This window comes from Myodes glareolus, chromosome 12 (genome assembly GCF_982192425.1).
Source record: "Myodes glareolus chromosome 12, mMyoGla1.1, whole genome shotgun sequence".
In the NCBI taxonomy this organism is placed as follows: domain Eukaryota; kingdom Metazoa; phylum Chordata; class Mammalia; order Rodentia; family Cricetidae; genus Myodes; species Myodes glareolus.
This window is the reverse complement of record NC_142037.1, coordinates 41,520,270-41,542,728: the sequence shown is the minus strand read 5'-3', so window position 1 is coordinate 41,542,728 and position 22,459 is coordinate 41,520,270. Positions and strand designations below refer to the sequence as shown.

The window sequence follows — 22,459 nt, the reverse complement described above, 5'->3', positions numbered from 1 at the left end:
ATAGAGAAAAGGATGTAACATACCACACTAGTAATTTTTTAGTTGTATTTATTTGTGTGTGTTTGTGTGTGTGTGTGTGCGCGCGCACGCGCCACATGAGTGCATGTGCACATGGAAGCCAGAAGAGGGCATTGGATCCCCTGAAACTGGAGTTACAGAAGTTTGGGAAGTTCCCAGTGTGGATGCTGGTAACCAAACTGAGATCTTCTAGGAGAGGAGCTGTAAGGCCCTGTCTTCCCTATTCCTTGAGGCCAAGCACAGGATGCAAGAAATGTTTACGCTAACCAGCTTAGCTTCCCCTGCCAGCCAGAGGGGAGGGGATTAGTTCAGAACCTTGTTTCTGTCTTTGCTATGGTAATTTCACCTGCTAAGGAGGGCTCTCACAGGCACCCTGAATCTCCTCCTATCTGTCTGTCAGGGCTCCCAGCTCAATACCCCCTGCCTGAAAGCTCTTGCCACTTGGTGCCAGGCGCTCAACACCTTGATCTCACACCTGACTGGGAGGGGCTCCTTCTCTCCTCTGGGGAAAAGTATTTAACCTGGCGAATTCTAAATAAAATTGGGCATTCTCCTCTTGAGAATGACTCGAACTCTCCGTCTGTGTCATGTGTGTCTTGTGTTTTAACCCCTAGGGCAATATAGAGCTCGTGGGAGGTATGGAGTTGCGGTCCATACCGGTTGGGTGGCGATGCAGACCCCGTGGCGTGGAATGACCGCCACAAGGAGCAAGCACTCCTAACCATTGAGCCACCTCCCCAGTCCAGCCCTAACAATTTTTAAAACATCAGTTATGAGCTAGTGAGCTAGCTCAGCAAGTAAAAGTGTTTGCTTGCCAGCCTGGTAGCTTGAGTTTAGTCCAAAAGCCATAGTAGAAAGAGAAAGCTCACACCTAAAAGTTGTCCTCTGACATCTCACTTACTGTAGCACATGAACACCCATGTTCGTACACACTCACATTATACACATAAATACACAAATGATGTGATAAGATTTTATTTAAAAAGCTATATCAGGTAAAATGAAACATGGTATTAAAATTAATTTTGCCTCTTAGGTTTTATGTGGCTTTTAGATAATAATATCTGTATGACCTGTACTAGTGGCTCACATTATATCTCTTGGGCCACGTGTTCTAGACCTTGAATTGTTCATTTTGCCTTCCCTTCCGAAGAGAAGAGTCTTTACGACTAGTGTTTATGAGAAAGTGTTGTCTTTTGTCCTCCCCTAGCCATGTGAGGAAATTGAGACCCAAGGCAGTAAAGAGCAGAAGTCAAACATTAACCCTGAAGCAATCTCTAGACATGCTAAGAACAACAGAGCACACTCTCCGCCCAGTATGGCAGGTTGGACCTGCTTTCCAACTCACCCTGAAGCCACAGAGTTCAAGTTTAGAAACTGCATGCGGTCCGACATCCAATCAAAAGCCGCGTGTGGCTATATACCCGCCTGGGCTTTCCTTCTTTCCATCCTGGACGGAGCACATCAATTGAGAAGGTGCCTGCTTGTGAGGCTTTTGTCCGGGGATCACAGGCTATTTTTATAGGACTAATATCGTTAATGGTGATTGCTGGCTTCATTTATCAAGGAAAATGTACAAAACGTACCCCGGGAGACTGGAGTTAACAGCATGTACGGCTCACTCAGAGGACCTGAGTTCTATTCCCAGCACCCAGAACAGGCAGCTCACAACTGCCTGTAACTCCAGCTCAAGAGAAGCCGGTGTCTTCCGATTTCCACGGATGCCCACGCTCCCATCCACTCACCCACATGCAGACACTAATGCAACTGAAAAGAACAAAACAATGACAATAACAAAACACACTCAAGTTCATTGCAAGGCACAAGGTCTCCTGTAGAAAGCGAAGCTTCTCCCCAGTTCTAACCAGAGAAGAGGAGACTGCTGCTTTTTTTTTTTTTCCCCGTGAGAGGTCCCAACACAGAAAATACTTCCTGAAATAAGAGCTTTTCCTCGGGTGAGACCTAACAGAGCAGGACTTGGGGATGAAAACCACTGTCTCCTGAAACTTCCTGCTGAGCTCCAGGATGGCCCCGCCTGTAGTGAGGGGCTGCGGGCAGGCCTGCTTTTCATCCTGCCCGGCTCCCGCACAGCTAGCTTAGCCCCAGAAATAATAACACACAAGTTATATTCATTTAAACACTGCCTGGCCCATTATCTCTAGAGAGTTAGTTACTGACTAACTCTCATATCTTGATATTAACCCATTTCTAATAATCTCGTGGTAGTACCACGAGGTAGTGGCTTACCGGAAAAGATTCAGCATGTCTGACCTGGTGGTTGGCTCCATGGCTTCTGGCTCATTGCCCTCTTCCCAGCATTCTATTCTGTTTACTCCGCCTACCTAATTTTCTGTCCTATCAAAGGGCCAAGGCAGTCTCTTTATTGACCAATGAAAATAACACAATAGACAGATAACCCTCCTCCATCATTTCCCCTTTTTCTGTTTAAACAAAAAAGAAAGGCTTTCATTTTAACATAGTAAAATTACACATAACAAAACAGTTATCAAGCAAGAATTACAGTCACAATATTTATAACTATATCTTTATCATAATAATGGAAAACTATAACTATGACTATCCACTCTTCAACTCTATCAAAGACTCCAGAAGGATATATTACCTAAGTAAACAAGAAGTAAGCAACTTCCAAAACTCTAGAAATGACAGAGACAACTCGCTGCCTGGACAGTCACCCAAAGTTCCTCTGTATTGTTGGGGCACCCATCTTCGGCCTTCAGGCCCATAATATCCAGAGACATTTCCATGAAGCAGGAAATTTCAAAGGCAGTTCAGTCACTATCTGTTGTGTCCTGCAGAATGTCTCGCAGACTCTTTCATGAATCAAGAACCTCGAAAGATCATCTCACCTTTAGGCAAGTTCAGCAGTCCTCTCTCTGCGGGTTCTCTGTGTCCAGTTTATACAACAGTCCAGGCAAGAGCAGTTTCTTGCCCAAACGGCTAACCAACTCCATAAGGAGCCTCTTCGATGCCCATCTTCCTCTTGAAGTAGATTGGTGCTGCCAGGAGCAGACGTGTCTCATTGTCATGAAAAGTCCTAAGTTATTAAAACATTAAATGCCATGCTCTGTAGTCTTTGAAAGATATGAATGTCTATCTGAAATATATCTGTGCACTTCTAGAAAATCAGACTAACATTACTACAAACTTGACTATTATCGATATTATCCATTAACAACCTATATTTTCTAATTATACATTACATTTTTAAAATGAACTACACAATCACAATATATCAGTCAAGATTAGAAATATATATACATATAACAAAATTGACCTTAAAATCCATGCCAATGAAATTATTCATATCTATATCATATCCCCCTTTAAATGTAAAAGAACATTTATAAACAATATTTGGGAATATGGACGTAGTTATTTCTCTCCAAACTTCTTCCTGCTGTATAGGGGCGCAGTTAATCAGGTCTTTCATGGTATAACCTGTCTGCCAGGTTCATCTCAGTCGGCAGTTGAGTGAAGAAATTTTTTGAGGGTGTTCACAGAAACCTTTCAGGAGGGCGTGGTCTATCATACCACATTGGGATAGAAGCAATCCACAGGGTCTCATCCTCTGTGAAAACAAAAGAAGGACCTCCTTTCCAAAGCATCATATTCTTAGACCCAAATTCTGAAGTCAAGGTATTTTCAAAATATCTATCTTGGATCAATTCTGCAGCATTTATAAGCAAATGTCTTTTGGCGACTGTTGCTCCTTCCTCAGCATTCAAGCAATTAAAAGAGAGCATAATAGCATACAATATCAAGATTCTCTGTGTATTTTCCATCTTTATGATGGCTTTATTTTAACCTCTATTTCTTTTATTTTTACTTTTACTTTTTGAGACTGGTTCTCTGTATATCTTTGTCCTGGAATAACTCTGTAGACCAGGCTGTCCTTGAACTCAGAGATCCCACTGTCTCAGCCTCCCCAGCACTGGGATTAAAGGTGTGTACCACCACACCCTATATCTCCCTTTCTTTTTTATTTTTAATGACTTTAACCTTTTAACCTGCATATATTTTTAACTCATAGTAAACCATTTAGAGGTTTTCTTCCTCTTTGAATCTCTTTTTACTGTATATCTCTCTTTTTCTGACCACATGAGTCTAAAACTGTGGCTTTGACGGCTAGATCCAGTCCATTTCTTAGCTTTCCAGACTCATGGTAGAGGTACCACTGGAGCCTTTTACTGCCACAACTCTAAATGGTTTACAGTGTGTATATGCAGGCTAAAAGTTAAAGTTCTTAAAGTTAAAAGGAAAGAAAGAGAGTAGTTGGGTGTGGTGGTACACACCTTTAATCCCAATGCCTGGGAGGCAGAGGCATATTGACCTCTGTGACTTCAAGGGGTAGAGGTAGATTGACCTCTGTGACCTCAAGCTGTGGTAGTACACGCCTTTAATCCCAATGCCTGGGAGGCAGAGACAGATCTCTATGAGTTCAAGGTGTGGTAGCATACACCTTTAATCCCAGCACTGGGGAGGCAGAGACAGGAGGATCTCTGTGAGTTCAAAGACAGCCTGGTCTACAGTGTTATTCCAGGACAAAGATATACAAAGATCCTGTCTCAAAAAGTAAAAATAAAAATAAAAGAAATAGAGGTTAAAATAAAGCCACATAAAGATGGAAAATGCACAGAGAATCTTCATACTGTATGCTATTATGCTCTCTTTAAATTGTTTGATTGCTGAGGAAGGAGCAACAACTGCTAAAAGACTTTTGTTTATAAATGCTGCTGAACTAACCCAAGATAGGAATTTTGAAAATACCTTGTCTTCAAAACTGAAGTCAAAAGGTATGTTACTTTGGAGAAGAGATTTTGCTTTTGTTTCCACAGAAAACGAGAGACTCTGGATTTATTCAGAGTTAAGAATAATCACCTTTGACCAAGGAAGGCCACCTGAGAAGTCTCTGACAGGAACAGATGGCCCAGATGTCTGAATTCTACATCCAGAACAGATTCAAGACTGCTGCCTGAGATGATCAAGACTCACAGGATACTCCAGTCAGGACTTGATTATAACTCTAAATTTTCTTTAGGTCCCCATAAGATCATCAGCGCCCCCAACCAGCAGGAAGTAGCCTGAAATACTACGCCCACATTCCCAACAAATGGACTATGGGTATTTTCTTTTGTTTAAAAAAAAAAAAAGAGGGAAATGGTGTGGGAGAATTGTCTGTATTCTGTCAATCATGTATTTTAATAAAACGCTGATTGGCCAGGCAGGAAGTATAGGCGGGTCAACCAGACAGGAAGTAGAGGCGGAGTAATGAGAATAGGATAAGGCTAGGGAGGAGAAAGGTTCCTCAGCCACTCCTGCGCAAACCTCCGAAGAGGCAGCATGTAACATGTCCAGCTGAGAAAGGTACGGAGCCATTATGGCTAACATAGATGAGAATAATGGGTTAATATAAGTTATAAGAGTTAACAAGAAGCCTGACCTAATGGGCCAATCAGTTTATAACCTTATGGAGTCTTGTGCGTGATTTTCTTTGTTGCTTGCCGGCTGTTGGGGTACTGGGAGGGATAGAAACCCCAACAAGCCGGCCCACATGTTACACCCGCCCATCCAGAATTGAGCATTTCCCATCCTGTTTCTCTGCTCAGTGCGCTGGAGCACCCAGCAGCTCCTCTGCCTGCCTGTTCCCCTGTGACATCCGTAAAGCGCCCTTGTAAGGATCCAGGCATCTCCACCTGTGCCCAACCCTCGGCTTGACCTTTTCTAGTGTTTCTTCCAAGCTTCCCTTGAATCCATCTTTCTTTCTAAAATCTCCTAATTCTTCCTGCAAAGGACAGAGCTGTGACTCTGAAAACGGTACTGGTACTGCGGAGGTGGAGAAGGGTGGTGAAGGTGGGTCTTCCCCTCAGCTCCTCCTTCACGAGGATTAAGTGTTCTTCTGTTGGGTCCCAGCGTTGGACAGCTGTCCCCCAAGTCTTTTGGGATCTGCTAAAAGCAGAGTCTTTGGAAGGAACAGAGATCCCTGCCTTTTTTTTATTTTATTTTTTATTTAATTATCTTTTTTTTTTTATAGAACTGGGTGTTAACACAACCTCTGTCTAAATACAAGCGGTTACCTCAGCAGTTCCTGGTTTCTCGCCATTCAAAATTATCTTTCTTGATTCCTTGTGTGTTCAGTTTTCCGAGTGGCCCTATTTCCCCGAGGCAAGGCAGAGGGTGTACTGAAAACCAGGGGGCTCAGATTCCCATACGCACACTGCTGCTGATTTTTCTGGATTTGGATGTCTCTGAGTTCAGTTTCTCCATAAGTACTGAGAAATCAGATGGGGTCGTTTCTAAAAAGCCCTTGAGGTCCATGATTCTCTAAATAAATCGTGGAGTTTTTAGATATCGCTGGCAATTAGTCTTCACTTCCCAAGATGCCGTTCTGTGCTTCTGACTTGGTAGATCAGTGGTGGTGGTGGTGGCGCTGTGACAAGCTGACTCCTTACAAAGTATCTGTGGTAATTGCACCCTAGACTCAGAGAAGCGCCCACTATATTACAGGGTACCACGGTTAAAAAAAGGGGGGGAGGAAGTTAATTCACTATGTGGTCACTTATAGGAAACAGCGTATGGACTGAGCTCAGTTGTGTAAGAACACATGAAGTTGTTTGAATCCTGTTTTAGGGATTCCTACCTAAAGAGAAGCATTCCATCTACCCTCTGGGGTATTTCTGGAGTTGCTGACAGTTTCCCTGTCTCCTGTTCTCTCTCCCCAGGTCATTTAGCACAGGGCAGGCAGGTAAATATTCTTAATGTCACTTGAACACTCTGTCCCTGATCACAGTTCTCCCAGCTCCCTGAGGCCAAACAGATTGAGCACAACCTATTCAGACTGCAGGTCAGAGTCACCTACATCAGGCCTCTATGGTCTTAGGCAACCTTTTTAATGAAGACTTCCCAAACCCAGTGCCCAGGGCTCCCATACACACCCAGCACATGCAGGACACCCCACACCACATTCTTTCAAGGCTGCCTCTCTCTCTCTCTCTCAGAAGCACCCTTTACCTGTTATGCCTGAGTAGCCCTCCATTCTGGCACACCAACACCAGAGTGCTTTATAAAAAATAAGATTTTTCCCTCTCCTCCCAAATCCCATAGGCCAGCTCTGTCTTGTGTATATGCAGCTATGAGACCCTTTTGTATAAGGGACTTTAGCATCTAGGATTTATATCTGTGAGCGGGACACTGAAGGGCAACTATACAGAGCCAAGAAGCATTTCTTACCAGACAAATCCAGGATGCAGAGGATGTCCACACAGGTTGCACCATGGAGATTATTTATCCTCAAACACAGTGTGAGGAGCACCGTGTAGTACTCATAACAACAGTTTGTTGGGGTTGTTTTAAATTTCCCTTTTAGTTTTAAAGGTTAACTGATTTTACCACCAAATGTCTGAGGTGCTCCATGGGCTGAGCCTGGGAACAGCGTCCCTCTTAAGCAGGAAACTCGATGGAACCTCTCTTCCTCTCTCCCCTCGTCGCTCCCCTCCCTTCTCATACATTCATTGTTTGATGAATTAAACACTTAGCTTCTAGAAAAATATAGGTACTCTATAAAAAACTTTAAACTAGGAGGAAATAAAAACAGAAAATAAGAAAAAAAAGGGTGAAAAGGGAGACGATTGTGGCACAGAGAGTAGAAAAAGCCGCTGATATTAAACCCACTCAGAGCTGCTGGCCCACAACCAAGGGGAGGCCAAGGGGTACCTCATGGGTCACGTGGAATGCCAGGGCTCTGGGTCTGTACCTGGAACTTGGTTCCTTGAGAGGTGGGGCTTGTTCTATGGCGGAAGATTTCCGGGGAAGATATTTCCATGGAGGACAGGGTCTGCTCTGCTCCTCACCAAATGCAGGCTGAGCATCTCTGACCAGAAAATCATCCAAAATGGTCCCAAGTCCAAAAAATGTTTGAGCACTGACACCACACTGCAAGTGGAAAATTCTACACCATGAAACCTTATTTCACGGACAAACTAATGTTAAAACAATGTGTAGAACTGACCCGCGTATGAGCTCGCGGAGACGGAAGCAGCGTGCACAGGGCCTGCAGGGGTCCGCACCAGATGGGGTCCTCGAGCTGAATGGAGAAGTGGGCACACGCCTCCTTCTCAAACCCAGACCCAATCTCCAACCGATCACCACTTGCGGATGAAAATTGTGTTTCCTCCAGGAGTCTCACTGGGGAGACAGACTACTCTGTAAGGTAGGCTACATGCCCGGGACTATATGCTCACAGAGAGCGAACTCAGTGACATCGCTGGAGTGCCCATGTCTCATAAGGCCACGTCAGGGCTTTTTCTTTATTAATTTTTTAAAATATTTATTTATTATGTATACAATATTCTGTATTTATTATGTGTACAATATTCTGTCTGTGTGTATGTCTGCAGGCCAGAAGAGGGCACCAGACCTCATTACAGATGGTTGTGAGCCACTATGTGGTTGCCGGGAACTGAACTCAGGACCTTTGGAAGAGCAGGCTATGCTCTTAACCACTGAGCCAACTCTCCAGCCCCCTGTTTATTAATTTTTTTAACCTTACAGGTTCTTTGTGTATGAATTATAGCTTCCAGTTTTGTATATTTATGGGATTCCTGCGTGTGCAAATGAATGGGTCTCTGTGCCTAGATCTGTGCCTTGTGCCTTTTCTTGGGCTCTTTCCTTTCTGTCTGGTTGTTTTGTCTTCTTCTCGTGTATTTGTTACCCTAACATATTTTATTTTATTATTGTCCCTGAGATGCTTGTTTGTCTCCTAATGAGGGACAGAAAGGGAGTGAATCCAGATGGGAACAGAGGGGAGGAACTGGGAGAAGCAGACAGAGGAGAAACCAAAATCAGAATCATTATATTTAAAAATATATATATTTTCAATAAAAAAACCAATGAGTAAACTTACCTTTAGATTACATGTATGAGGTAAATATGAGATATCAGCAAAGTTCACATTTATGCTTGGGTCCTATTCCCAAGATACGTCATTGTGTATATTTGGGTGAATCTATTCCAAAACCAATAAAAGTACAAAATTCCAAACATTTTGTATAACAGCTGGCCAGTCAGTCTTTATTTTAATTAAAGTCTAGACTCGGTCCCCACGACTGCATGGAAGAGTGAGGGCACGAAACTGAGACAGGAGCAAACACAAACCTCCAGATCTCTAGCTTCACAGTGGGCTCTGGGGCTTCGTTTCTCAGGCTTCCAGAGGCCACACAAGCTCAGGCTCCTAAGTTTATGATCCACACCGATCACTAAAGGCCATGAAAACATATCAAATCCTACACCCACGTATGCCAGTGAAGAGTGCCCCGCTGAGAAGGTCCCCTGCTCCTTATCCTAATCCAGTCCTTACAACAGATGCAGATTCAAATGGTTTCTCCTATAGCCTATGCTGTCCGACCACGCTCTGGCTCTGTGGGTCCTCTGTAGGACTGTCCATCCAACAGACCTGTGAATGGGGATGGGAATGGCCTCAAAAAGACGTTGCCCAGCTCAGGCAACCTCTGCCCATAGATTTTTCCATGGTTTCGATAAGGTTCTGAGCAAGGGTACATTCAAGGCTGTTGTCTTCGTTTTGTTTACCCCTCCCCCCTTTTTTTGGCCATTTCTAAATGTATCTGGAAGCTATTAAAAACTTACTTTGAAAAAATCTAGATAATATTTCAAAGTAGTGTTTATAAATGGAACCTAACCCCCTCCCTTTTTTTTCCTTAACTGGGGGTGGGGAGACAGTGCATACTGAGGGGTGTTTGTGGAATAAACTCTCTCCTTCCACTTTTGAATGTTCCACCCATGCTGGAATTTCCTGTTGAGTTTCCTCTTTGAATATTTTTTCCTTATAGTCTCATGATGTCTAATTGATTTTATATTTAGTAGTGATTCCCAGAAGACCAAGGACAATAGACATTTTACCAGGGGGGAAAAAAAGAGATGACTAAATGGATCCTCATATGGGGAATCACAGCAATGGCACAGATGTGGCTCGGGTGACTGTAGTCATCCCAGGAAGGTCAACGTTAGGATGCTTCCTACAGGGCGAGACAAGGGACAGTTTTCATGGGAGCTCTAGAGTGAAAGTTACAGAACCTGCCTCTAACAGCTGGAGCAAAATGGCTCCTGTTGCCTTTTGTGTCTGGATACTTATAAAAGGATCCAGGCTTCACCCAGGCCTGGATCCACACCGACACAGTAGTCAGGACCTCGGCACCCACCATCTCAGTTTCCTGGATTTCCTCTACATAAGTCTCCTTCCCTTGAGTTTTCCTTCAGTTTTCCTTCAGGAGTGAGGGCTAAATGGCTATTGGCTGTTCCCAACCACATGTTCTGGTTTAGCAATCCTAGCGATGTAATTTCTTCCGTACAATATGAAGGAATCAACTTCTAAAAGGTCCCGGTTTTGTTACATTCCTTGTCCGGCAACACCATCCCCTTCCCATGAAGGAATAGGATTTCATGACAGAGTAGAATGCGTCACGTGTGCGGACGTCATAAGGAGCGGGAGTGGCGTTTGTTAGAAGGCAATGGCGGGTAAATACCGCAGCGGCTAGCCAGAGAAGGCGATGCAGGAACAGCGATGAACTTCCAGGTTCTCGTTTCAAATGTCGTTCCTGGGCTGGCAAGACGGGGCAGAGGGTGAGAGGTGCTTGTGGTACATCTGTCTGTCTGTCACAGCATTGTCTCAGACTCAGCACAAACTGGGGAGCAGCAAGCTGTTCAGAAGATCCCCTTCACTCGGTCTCCTCCAACGCGGCTCTCTAGTCTTCCTAAACCCAGAGTTAGATAAAGCAGCTCAGTGTGATTTCCTATGGATTTGGTAACAGACTACCTGCCCAGATGTGCTTACTTATGACAGGAGAAGCCAGCAGTCAAAAACCAAAGTGTTGCTCAGATGCGTTCTTCAGAAACCCAGGAGGGAGACTTGACTTCCTTACCTCCCCACTGCCATCAGACAGTACAAATAAGTCTAGGAGTACCATTTTTTTTTATCTCTGAAAGAAAGCCTTCTGGGAATTGTATGATATATGAAATTTGCTTTAAAATATTCTAATATAGGCTTCTCAGGTGAGGTGGCAGATTAAAAGCTCCCTCCATGTGGTATGGTGGATCAGAAGAGTCAGGATATAAAAAGAATTGATGCTACTCCAAAGAGAAGAAGAGGGGCAACTGAGAAGCTAACGCCGACAAACAGCAATATGTATATGCATATATACACACACATACATATATCACATAAAAATATATGTTTACACTGTATGCATTATTTACAGTAGCAAAATTAAAGTCATACAAAATTATAGCAATAAAAATAATTTCACGGTTGGGGTCACCACAACAAGAGGAGCTGCATTAAAGGGTGGCAGCATTAGGGTAGGCTGAGAACCACTGTACGGAACGGTGAGGACTCCTGATGCTTTATAAAGAAATGGGGAAAAGAAACCACATTCCCACTGCAAACTTGAGTATGATGTGAATGAAATAATGAGACGCTGTTGTGGCTCCCACCGGAGGTGACATAACAGGTATATTGCCTGCAGCCTAGAGGATTCGGTGGTCCAGAGCTGCCAGCACACAAGGGTTTTCTCCAGACTTTCTCCTTCGCTTGTATGTATATGCACACACGCGTTTATTTTCTTCCAGTTCTAGAGAGAAACCAGAAGACAAAGTGAGGCTCCGGGGCTAGGATTAAGGTGTCTGTAAATCTGATTTCCCTCTGTGACTTGAGGACAAGCATGTCCTTGTGCTTCTAGAGATTCCCAGCATGCCTAGCTGTCTCTCCCTAAGGCAAGGTCCAAGAGATCAGCATTGGGCATGGGGAAGAGAAGGTTTTCTATAGTTCAGGAGAGGGGGGTTTCCAAATGGAAGATTTGGCAGGGCAAATATGCGGGGTTACAGAAGCGGAGTGTAAGCATAAGAAGCTGTCATAATGACCTCCTGAAACAAAGACAGGGCTGCAAGGTCCTCATAATAAGGTAGTAACAAGATGGTCATAACAACAGGTGGTCATAACAACCTTTTGAAACAAAGTCATAGTTCCCATTTCCTGGAACAAGCAGTGCAGAACCATTTGTAGTTATGGTAGCAGGTGGGGCATAGTCCAATCTTTGAGAAACAGAGATTTAATCATAAGCAGGAACGAACCTACTTGTCTTTACTATAAGATGGTTTTCAAGCCTAAAATGGAAGTAGGTTGGTTGATCAACTTCTAGGAACCCTCTTCACAGTGATTTGAAAAGACTCATGGCTTATGTTCTCTAAGCATTTGTTCTTTTCTCTATCAGTAATTTTTTTTTAAAGTCTATTTGTAGGCACATTCTGACCTAGAACTCACAGCCCCAGCCTCCTCCCCAGGGCTAGGATTCCAGGTGTCTGCCACCGTGCCCACCTCTAAGCGTAGTTCTCAAATTAGAAACGTCTTTCCCTCTCTCCATCCATCCCTCCTTCCCTCACTCCCCCAAACCTGTAGTATGGCCAAAGGAAAAATCAATTTCTTGTGTTGAAATGGCAGTGAGCTAAAGAGGTGGAGGAATATTAAATTACAGTCTAGTCCAAAATGTGCTTATTTCTAGGAAGTGTTTGGAAGAGAGACACTTTTCAACATGTGATTCATGACATGACTTTTGCCACAGGCTACAGCCACTATCAAGTGGGGTTTAGGAGCCCTTAGTTATAGGCTGAGAACTTTCAGAACAGAGGGTTAGAAGCTACCAGACCTTGTGTCTCTACTCCTTTGACAAGTACATATTATCCAAAGCCCCTATGATAGTTAGTTTGGATTGTCTACTAAACACAACCTAGAGTCCCCTAGGAAGAGTCTCAGTGGGGAAATGTCTTCACTGGGTTGTCCTATGAGCCTGCTTCCTATGAGTTGACATAGGAAGACCCACTCACTGTAGGCATATACGTATTCATCTATTGCTCCTTGTTTCTTGATTATGGATATATTGGGACCAGCTCCCACAAGTTCTGCTGCTGGGACTCCACTCACAATGATGGACTATAACTTGGAACCGTGGGTTTAAAATAGACCCTTTTGTCTGGATTATTTTAACCTCCAGTATGACCTGTCGCAAACCATTCAAGTTCTGAATGCCTTTAGCTAAATGCACTATATACTTGCATTTGAAAGCCAAGGAGCCCTCCTCTGAGACACTGTGAGGTCACAGGGTTTGATGTATAATTAAAAATCCAATTCAAAGTTCCATCATTCAGGAACCAACTGATCTTCGCACACAGAAGGGCTTTCCACATTTTAATTACGGGAGGACAAAGCGAGGGTTTGGTACTCTGGCTTCGACATAACGCACAATGAAAAAAGGAGCCCTGGAAAGCCAGAGCTCAGACGAAAGAATGCTGGGGTGCCTAATGCAAGCTTCCCTGAGGGCAGGTCATATCTCAAGTCCTAGGGCATGCAGGAACTTGAGGCTCACCACTCAGCTTTATATTTAAGGAACAGAAGAATGGTCTCTAAGTTTAAACAACATGTGGGGACAGTTTCTTTAGGCTAGTAAGCCTGGGGTTTCTGGTGGGGGGAGATCTTCAGGAAGTACCCACAGTTAGTCCCTCACAGGGTGCTTTATCTGCTGCTTTGCTAGTATAAGCTAGAATAGGTCATGTAGTATATTGCTTGAAAATTCACAAGGATATGGCCACAATGTAAGGGGGGGTAGCAAATGTAAATATATATGTATATTTCTAATTTTACTTAAAGTTTACGTATATATGTGCTTAACATACCAATATGATGTTAAAAGGAAATGCACAATAATCTTAGAGCATGGAGCTCATGCAAAACTTTAAGAACTTATTTCCATATACTTTTTTTTGTACTTTCTAATTTTTCTGCAATTCATGTATGTTGTTTTATTATCTTAAAAACAAATATTAAAGCAAGATACCATGTAGACCTCTCCCTAGAAAGATCAAGGTGACATTCTGTCCCTTAATCCCTTAGATTAGATTAGATCCTTAATGTGATCTAATCAATAAAAATCAACTGCCATAGAAAGGAGGAGTACAAGGACTCACGAGTAAATTCTGGGATCATGGGAGTCAAAGTCTAAGTGTAGGCCAACTGCTCTGGGCTAGGCCACCATTTTATCCCTCTTCCTTCTGTGGGAGTGTGGGTACTCCCCCAAGGCCCTCAGCTGAGCACTTGTTACCATTCTCAAGGTCTGGATGGCCCAGAAGAGTTGACCGTAGGAGAGGCTAAGACCCTAGGTTGGCCAAGTAGGGTCTGTGAGCTGTTGGATATGAAGCGTGAACAGGGGAGATGCGGCTGGTGTTTACCCAGTGTAGCTGATTCTATTTCATTGGCAAGTGTGGAGGACAGAATGCCCACAGCTTCTGAGAACACAGCAAGATGGGCTAGCCAGGCGGCTCCTCCAGCTGTCCCCTTCCAAGGACAACACTCCACCCAATCTCAAGATTTCTGGAACTCCTACCCCCACTTCAGGTACCGTGTATGAAGACCACACCCAAGTCAGTTTAGTTAATATATTTATTGTTCACTGTGTTGGTTAAGTTTTGTCAAGATCGGGTCATCTGGGAAGAGGGAACCTCAAGAGAAAATACCTCCATCCAATTGGCCTGTAGACACACCTGTGGAACATTTTCTTGATCAATGATCAGTGATTGATGTGGGTGTCCCACCACTGTGTACCGTTCTATCCCTGAGCAGAGCAGATAGTCCTGAGTTGTGTAAGAAAACAGGCTGAGCCATTTGTGGAGACAGAACAAGTCGGTATGCTTCCTCCATGGCTTCTGCTTCAGCTCCTACCGTGGTGTTCCTGCTTTTGGCTTCCCTCAGTGATGGGCTGATTGGGATGTGTGAATTTACTTCTGGACATGGTGTTTATCCATTGAGTGTGAACTCTTTACAGTTGGGAGACAGAGCTGGACAGGCCTGTGCCTGACTTTCGATGGGAAACCTACAGAGTGAAGAAAATCTCACCGGGGGCTGGAAAACCTGCAAAAGGAACCTGCACTGGGAAAGCCCTGCCTGCCCAGAGTTCATCAAGTGCCATGTCAGGAAGGGGCTCAGGGAGTGGGAGGTAGGCAAGAGGAGCTGGGTGGGGGTTGCCAGCTACTATGCATCAAGCAGGACAAGTGGGCTGCTTTGTCACCAGGATCCTCCAAGGGATAATGGCCGATGCTGATGCTGATGCTCAGGGAAGAGCAGGAAAGAATGTTTAGCAAGGCAGAGGTGAGCGGCAGAGAGCTTCCCAAAGACCCTACAAGCACACCCATGACAGCAACCCAGATCTGGCATCTGCCAGCCTAAAGAGTACAGAGCTGGCTACAATGACAAGTGACCGTCCACTGTCCCATCCCTCGCTCCCCACACCCCAACCCCAGGGAGAAACAACAGTTCATGAGTGCTGAGGTAGGTGAGCCTCCAGAGAGGAAACAAGTGGGAAGCTCTGTGCCCCGCACACTTCTCCCTCCCCTTCGTCAGCCCCACTGGTTGGAGATGGGGGACTGAAGCGCTAACCAGTTTGGGGTATAGACCTTCCAATTCCTGAACATGAACTTGACTATACAGTTCTGCACTTCCTGTCTTACAACTTGGAACTCTTACAACTTTAGGTCACTTAGCCATCGTCGGAATGTAAGCAGAACTTGACTTGGTCACAATGAGAAGCAGAGAACAATCTGCCTTCTAGGTCTCCACCTCCTCCAGGTCCTTCAGTGTGACCTGGTCTCTCTCTACCCTTTCTCTCAAGTCCATCCGGGAGCTGCCTGACACAACCACCCTTCCACAAGACAGCAGATGCAACCTACATGACTGACCCTACAGTTCACATGCCCACCTCTGCAATACCACACCATGATGGGTCTCCACAGTGCTCGAGCCCACCTGCTCCACACCCAGCCACAGATGCCTGCTGGGTAAAAAATCCCTCATGCCCAGCAGAGGCTTCAGCCAACAAGCACCTCTCTGTCTTCCTCTCTCGCCCCCTACTTGCTGTTTGAGCATACTTATCTCAGAAGCATCTCCCCACCCCCACCACTGCCTCATCCCCCCCAGGCCCAGCAGGATACACTGCCCACCCTCTCTGGCACATCTGTATCTGATGCAAGTGGGCCTTCTGTCTATGTGTTATTTTCATTGGTTAATAAAGAGACTGCCTTGGCCTTTTGATAGGACAGAAAATTAGGTAGGCGGAGTAAACAGAACAGAATGCTGGGAAGAGGACAATGAGGCAGACGCCATGGAGCCAGCCACCAGGTCAGACATGCTGAATCTTTCCCGGGACGAGGTACATAGATTATTAGAAATGGGTTAATCAAGATGTGAGAGTTAGCCAGTATGAGAGTTAGCCAGTAACTAACTCTCTAGAGATAATGGGCCAGGCAGTGTTTAAATAAATACAATTTGTGTGTTGTTATTTCCGGGGCTAAGCTAGCCGTGCGGGAGCCGGGCAGGACGAAAAGCAGGCCTGCCTGCAGCTCCTCACTACATGTATCAAACATGACGGATCCGTTATTTTGTGTAGTTTGTTGTGCCACGTCCTCTGTATCTACGTGACCCAACCCTAAGTTCTTTCCTGGTCAGGGCAGGCCAACTTGGAAGAAACAGGTTGGATACAAGCCAACCATGAGAGGCCCAAGGGTGTCCGCTGCTATCAGCTAGCTGTCTAGGGGAGGGGCACCCAGTCACGGGCCAGAGCGCAGGCCTACTACAGTGTGCAGGATAAAAGAAAGGCCCGTGCAGATCATGATTTAAACCCCCAAGAGCTCTCAAAAGGGCAAGCTTAGAACGGTTGTCCCCTGAAACAAACCTCAAAGCCAGATCTGAGGAAAATCCAACATCCTGACTGATCCTGGAATTTCTGGAACTTCATTCAGAGGCACAAGAAGTGAGGGGAGAGCCAAAGTGCTTTGGGACTCGGCCTCAGGAAGGTTCTTGTCATGCGTGTGCCTCATGCGCTGACAAAGAACCGCTGGGAATGCGGTCAGCCCACTCTGAGAACCTTACTTCATCAACCACTAAACCTTTACCATGACAGCATAACATGGCATTCCCATGTCACTGTCAAGAAACTGGGACACAGAGAAATTTAGTCACGTGCCCCAAATTCTTATGTGTAGGAAGCGAAGGGGCTTTTAGGAGACCTTCCCTTCAGGTCTCCTCCTTAGGCCAGCTCACACTTCTCCGGGGCCGGTGGCAGCTCTCCTCTTGCTGCAGGCTTTAATTCAAATGACCAACAGTGCTAAAACTTCCGGTTTGACAGTGATCTTTGAAGGACAGAGGAGAGATAGCCTCAGAAGCTTAGGGGCAGAGCCCTGTACTTTCAGTACTCGAGAGTATGAGGCACAAAGACCACATGCATGTTTCTGGCTAACCTGGGCTACAGAGTGAGAAAGATAGTGTTCTAGCATATGGCTAGCCCTCTCCATAAAAAAGAACCCTCGCTCCAAACAATCTAGTGTGGGCCTGCTCCGGCCTGCTCCGGCTGGCTCTCTGTGAGAGGGTTGGCGCAGTCTTGGGGTGTGAAGATGGTGAAGGGCAGTAGCATGCTTCGAGGAAAGATGCTGACCTGTGTCAGGACGTCTCATCTGGCCCCATCTATCGTCCTAGGACACAGTGTCTGGGCTATCTACAGGCGTTTGGCTGGTAAATGTTTGTTGAAATGAATTTTTAAAAACGTTATTATGTGTGTCCACACACTCATCAGGGAACATATGTTGAGGTCAGAGGACAACTTGGCAGAGTCAAATCTCGCCTTCCGCCGTGTGGGTCCCAGGGATGGAATCCAGGTCGTCAGCCATGGCTGAAAAAGAGCCTTCTCTTGCCATACTGTCCCACTGGCCCTGCTGAAATCAATTTAAAGTAAATTGCAAAGCACCATGCACCAGGAAGCCCAGCTTCTTGCTTCTTGCTAGAGGAGAGGCTGGCAAAACAAACCCAGGTGTTAGCGCTGAAGGGCAGCTGGCGGCCTTTGGGTGCACCGATCTCGTTAAGAACCTAAGAATGACTTGGTGTGTGTGTGTGGTTCAGTTGGGATGAGGTAAACCAACGAGGGCCTAGGCTAGTGCTCAAAGTCTCAGGGCCTGGGCATAGTGGGTAACTGTAAGGAACCAGCAGACCCCAACCGGGGGTTCAGATTACTCCTTTGGGGGTTGTGAGTCAGAGTCAGGGTGGGAGCTTTGACCTCCCAACAATGCTGGCTTTGTCTTTCACATTCCCGTGGTGAGAGTGTGTCCTGACTTACATTTACCATTGTCTGCTTTTAGGTGACCTTTGATAGCACCCATCCACATGCTCCCTGGAATACTTCTGTGTGTGCCGCCCCGCTGGGTGCAGGGATTTTGCTAGAGGAGTTGGTCCTAAAATATCAAGATGACAAATGATCAAGTCAAGACCACTGCTCAATCTCCCACTCGATGGGAGAGTTCTTTTAAACCTTGGAGCACAGAATGACCTGGCAAGGAGACAATGCCCTTTACCGGAAGTTCAGTTTAAGGTCTTATCACCGGCACCCTGGAACATAAGGCTAGGAAGAGGGAGTCTCCAAGCTGACCTGGGACATTTATACCACTAAGAAAAAAATGTGTATTAGCCAGAAATCGCTGACATGGACCACAGATTGCATCCTGAGACCACGTGAGGAAGTATTCAACACAGCTTTGAAGATAACCCCTAAAAGGCTTCAAGTCACCCAGATGTCATAGCTCTAGCCTAAACTCCCCTAAGAGAGATCAATGGCCCAGAGAAGAAAAGCCAAAGAAAAGCCAAGTGGAACCTTGGACTCTTCCCTGCCTCTTACGGACATTTTCTTCTCTTCTGCACCTTCTCAGGGATTCCAGGTCAGTGACCTTTTAATTCCAACCACAAGTAATTCCAATCACAAATGTAAGAAAAATATTGTCTCGGTGCGGGGAGGGGACACATTTTGCTAACCTTTGTCACACGGTTTTTTGTGTTTGATGGAGGTGATAAGGGACGGGGCTTTGCTCTCTGTTTGTCAGTACGACAGGAGGTTTGTAACTATCTCCCCACTTAATGTGATTCTTAGCATAACACAGCGTGTTTGGAGGAGAGAATAATACATACCTTCTTGGAAAGACACTTCAAAAATTGGTCAGTTGGTCCATGCCTGAGATGTGTCAGAGTCACCTGAAGGGGTATTGGGGATCATAGTCAGTGCCTCTTAGAAGTCATATAGTGTCCACATAAGTTGTATAGGGTAACTCCATCCAGAGGGAGAGAGACAGGGGGACCACACACACAAAGCCCTGAGCACCAAAGGCACCTTTCCAGTACTGTGATCAAATGCCTGGGATAATCAGCCTATAAAAAGGAAACATTTATTTTGGCTAACAGTTCTGGAAGTCTCGGGCATCATCATTTGACTTTATTGCCTTTGGGCCCATGGAGAGACAAAGCATCAGATCAGGTGTGTGTATTGGAGTACAGTTTTTATCTCACGGCAACCAGAAAGAAAAGAAACAGAAAGGGATCAGGACCCCAAGGACCCCTTCAAGGATATTCTCCAGTGATGTAACTTCCTCCCGCTAGACCTCCACCTCTAGAGGTTTCAACGACTCCCAGTAGAACCCCAGAGTTGTAGCTTTGGAGCCTGTCCTGGAACTGGCTCTTGTAGACCAGGCTGGCCTCAAACTCACAGAGATCTGCCTACCTTCCTCCCGAGTGCTATGATTAAAGGTGTGCGCCACCACCACCGGGCTACAGATGATCCTCTGAGGGACACTTTCACACCCCAGCACCTCAGTCTTTCCAACAGTTCTCTAGAAACAAGCAAATCAACTTTTGTGTTTCGAGATAACATACATTACACCGATAATGGTCTGTCTCAAACGGTGCTCAGCAGAGAATCCAGGGAAGGCTGTGTGTAGACCTGTGTTCAGTGGGATGGCAGGGAGGTGGGCGGGTCATGCTGGGGGACATGCATGTGAAGCTGGGGTGCCCATGTGAAGCACCTTAGGGAAGCGTGACACTGAGCAAGGAATGGGCCTGTCATCTGTCACATGCACACTGATGCCCGGGCAGCATCTGTACTGATTAGGGAGCCATCCCAGGAGAGGATCAAATCATATACAACATATATCCATGCCTCTGACTGGAACACCAAGTGGCAGCCATGAGGTTCTGATCAGACAATGCAACAGGACTGAATCCCCCTGCTAAGTAAGGTATCTAAGCAGTGGCCCATCCCAGTGACACTCATTTCCAGCTCTCAGGGTTGCTATGTGAGTACCTATGTGACGGCCATTGGCTGGTTGATTGACAGGTTGCCTGGTGTCCCTGGGTTTCTAGCCTCCCAGTAAGAGTTGCGCCCTCTCAGCTGGCCTCATGTGCAGAGGGCAGGAAGTCTCCCTGGGGCAGCTGGAGCAGCAGTGTACACACCGCTGGAAAATCCCACCTTCCCCCACATTGGTGACAAAGGGCCCAATGTCATCAGGGACCAACGGATCACTGAATAACTTCTGCCCAAAGTGATAAAAAGCTATAACTCCTAATTGCATGCTCAACCCAGAACCACCAGCACCACCACCACCCACTTTTCCTTCCCTGGATCTCAGAGGATCTGACGCTATTGTGGCTTGCTCACTCGTTTCTCCTGGCATGGGAGTTTTACTTCCCGTGCAGAAAGACCAGGACACTCGCAGGTCCACAAAAGCACAGCATGGCTCCCGTGGGTGTCAGTCAGACGAACCTGATGCCAAATGCCACATCTCTTTCTCCTCGAGAAAAAGCACCCCACAAAGTAACAGAGAAGGCTGGACTCACCTCCGTCACACGGGGAAGCCACATCAGGGGGAGCTGTGGGGAGAGAAGAAACGGGCCTGTGGAAGGAAATGGAAAAGCATTTGAAGTGTGCTGGGTCTCCCGGTCCCAGGTCGCCAGCCTACAACCTTCCGCTCCACCTCAGTGTGTTTTGCCTTTAACTCAAAGGCGGAAAGTACTTGGTACAGGGTGTGGGGCTGTCTAGAAGATTAGGAATGCCTGGAATGTTGTTCCCATCTCCCTGAGTTTCTTCGCATCTGAAGCAGAGGCCCAGATGCTTTGAAGCGCTCAGTCAAGCAGGAGGTGGGAGCCAAAGAACGTGGAATGAGAAGAAGCATCCATCTGAGGAGGCCCTTCCACTGCAAAGTACTGTAAAAGGAGCGGTGGGCTGCATTTCCGCTGGGCTAGCTTTACCCGAAATAATTACACAGAAACTGTATTTTTTTAAACACTGCCCAGCCCATTATCTGTAGCCTCTTATTGGCTAACTCTTACATATTGATCTAACCCATTTCTAATAATCTGTGTAGCACCACGAGGTGGTGGCTTACCAGGAGGATTCTAATGTGCGGCTGTCTCGGAGAGGAGAGTCATGGCGACTGCCTGCCTCTGCTTTCTTTCTCCCACAATTCTGATCTGTCTACTCCACACACCTAAGGGCTGGTCTATCAAAAAGGCCAAGGCAGTCTCTTTATTAACCAATGAAAGTAACAATTGACAGATAACCCTCCTCCATCAAAGTACCAGTGAGCCACCACTTCAGGTGTCCATTCAAAACGTATTTGCGAAATTCTCATCAAAACCCAGGTTTTTTATGCCGTAACTGCCAGGCTGTTCTCTGGCTTTAGAGAACTCTGAAGCTGGCTCATGCAAGTCGGAGGAAAATTTCTCATCAGCTCTTGCATCCACCAGGCAGAGGTTCACCCGAAAGACACTAAACCCCACATACCTCCAGCTTGCACACACACACCTGTGGGATTTAGTTGGATCTCCAGGAGGCAATGACAGCTGTCTTGGTGAGGGAGGGGGTTAAAAGTGACTAGTACCTAAACAAAGCACACTGTGCACAGGCAACCAGAGCACACAAGCCAACGAGCCTGGGACTTGAGGCTGGGGAGGCCAGAGGATCTGAAATACCACCTGTGGGAGACTTAGAGGAATGGGGGTACAGGAAAAGTCTGTGCCTGTGTGTCTAAGCAGCAGTTAGCCAGTGTGCAGGGTGCCTGAGAGAAACTCAAGTGACAGTGGACATATGCCGGGGTGGGCAGCCAATGAGATTTTAAAGTTCCCTGTCATTCACTCTGGTTCTACTCCACGGGCTCATTCCAGAGCCTCGCAAATCCCCACCCTTCTCCCAGCGAGGGGTGGTCAGCCTGGGTCTAAATCTCAAGACTGCCACCTACTGGCTTCGTCACCTACTGCAAGGTTCCTAAACTCACTGAGCCTTGTCATCCTGATCTGTAAAATGGGAGTATGGTTCCACACCTTAGCACAGCTATCACGTTCATCTGCTGTCTGGAAGTCTATGATTCTGATCAATAGAAGCTATTGTGAGGACTGTGACAGCAGACCCCCTGTGTCTGCAGGAACCTCAGGTGTCCCTGGGGGGCGTTTGAGTAGTACGACACCCCTAACGACAGCGTTATGCGCCTAGCCCCCTCTGAG

At 46.0% G+C, this 22,459-nt stretch overlaps 1 long non-coding RNA gene across 1 annotated transcript; it reads right to left on the bottom strand.

The window, feature by feature from the left end:
* Positions 1–14,525: 14,525 nt before the first annotated feature.
* Positions 14,526–20,958, bottom strand: LOC125392418 (uncharacterized). Its single transcript, XR_007229499.3, has 3 exons — positions 20,798–20,958; positions 19,100–19,162; positions 14,526–17,859 (listed from the first exon to the last, which is right to left on the bottom strand). It is a non-coding gene; the product is annotated as an uncharacterized LOC125392418 (long non-coding RNA).
* Between the last annotated feature and the right edge of the window lie 1,501 nt (positions 20,959–22,459).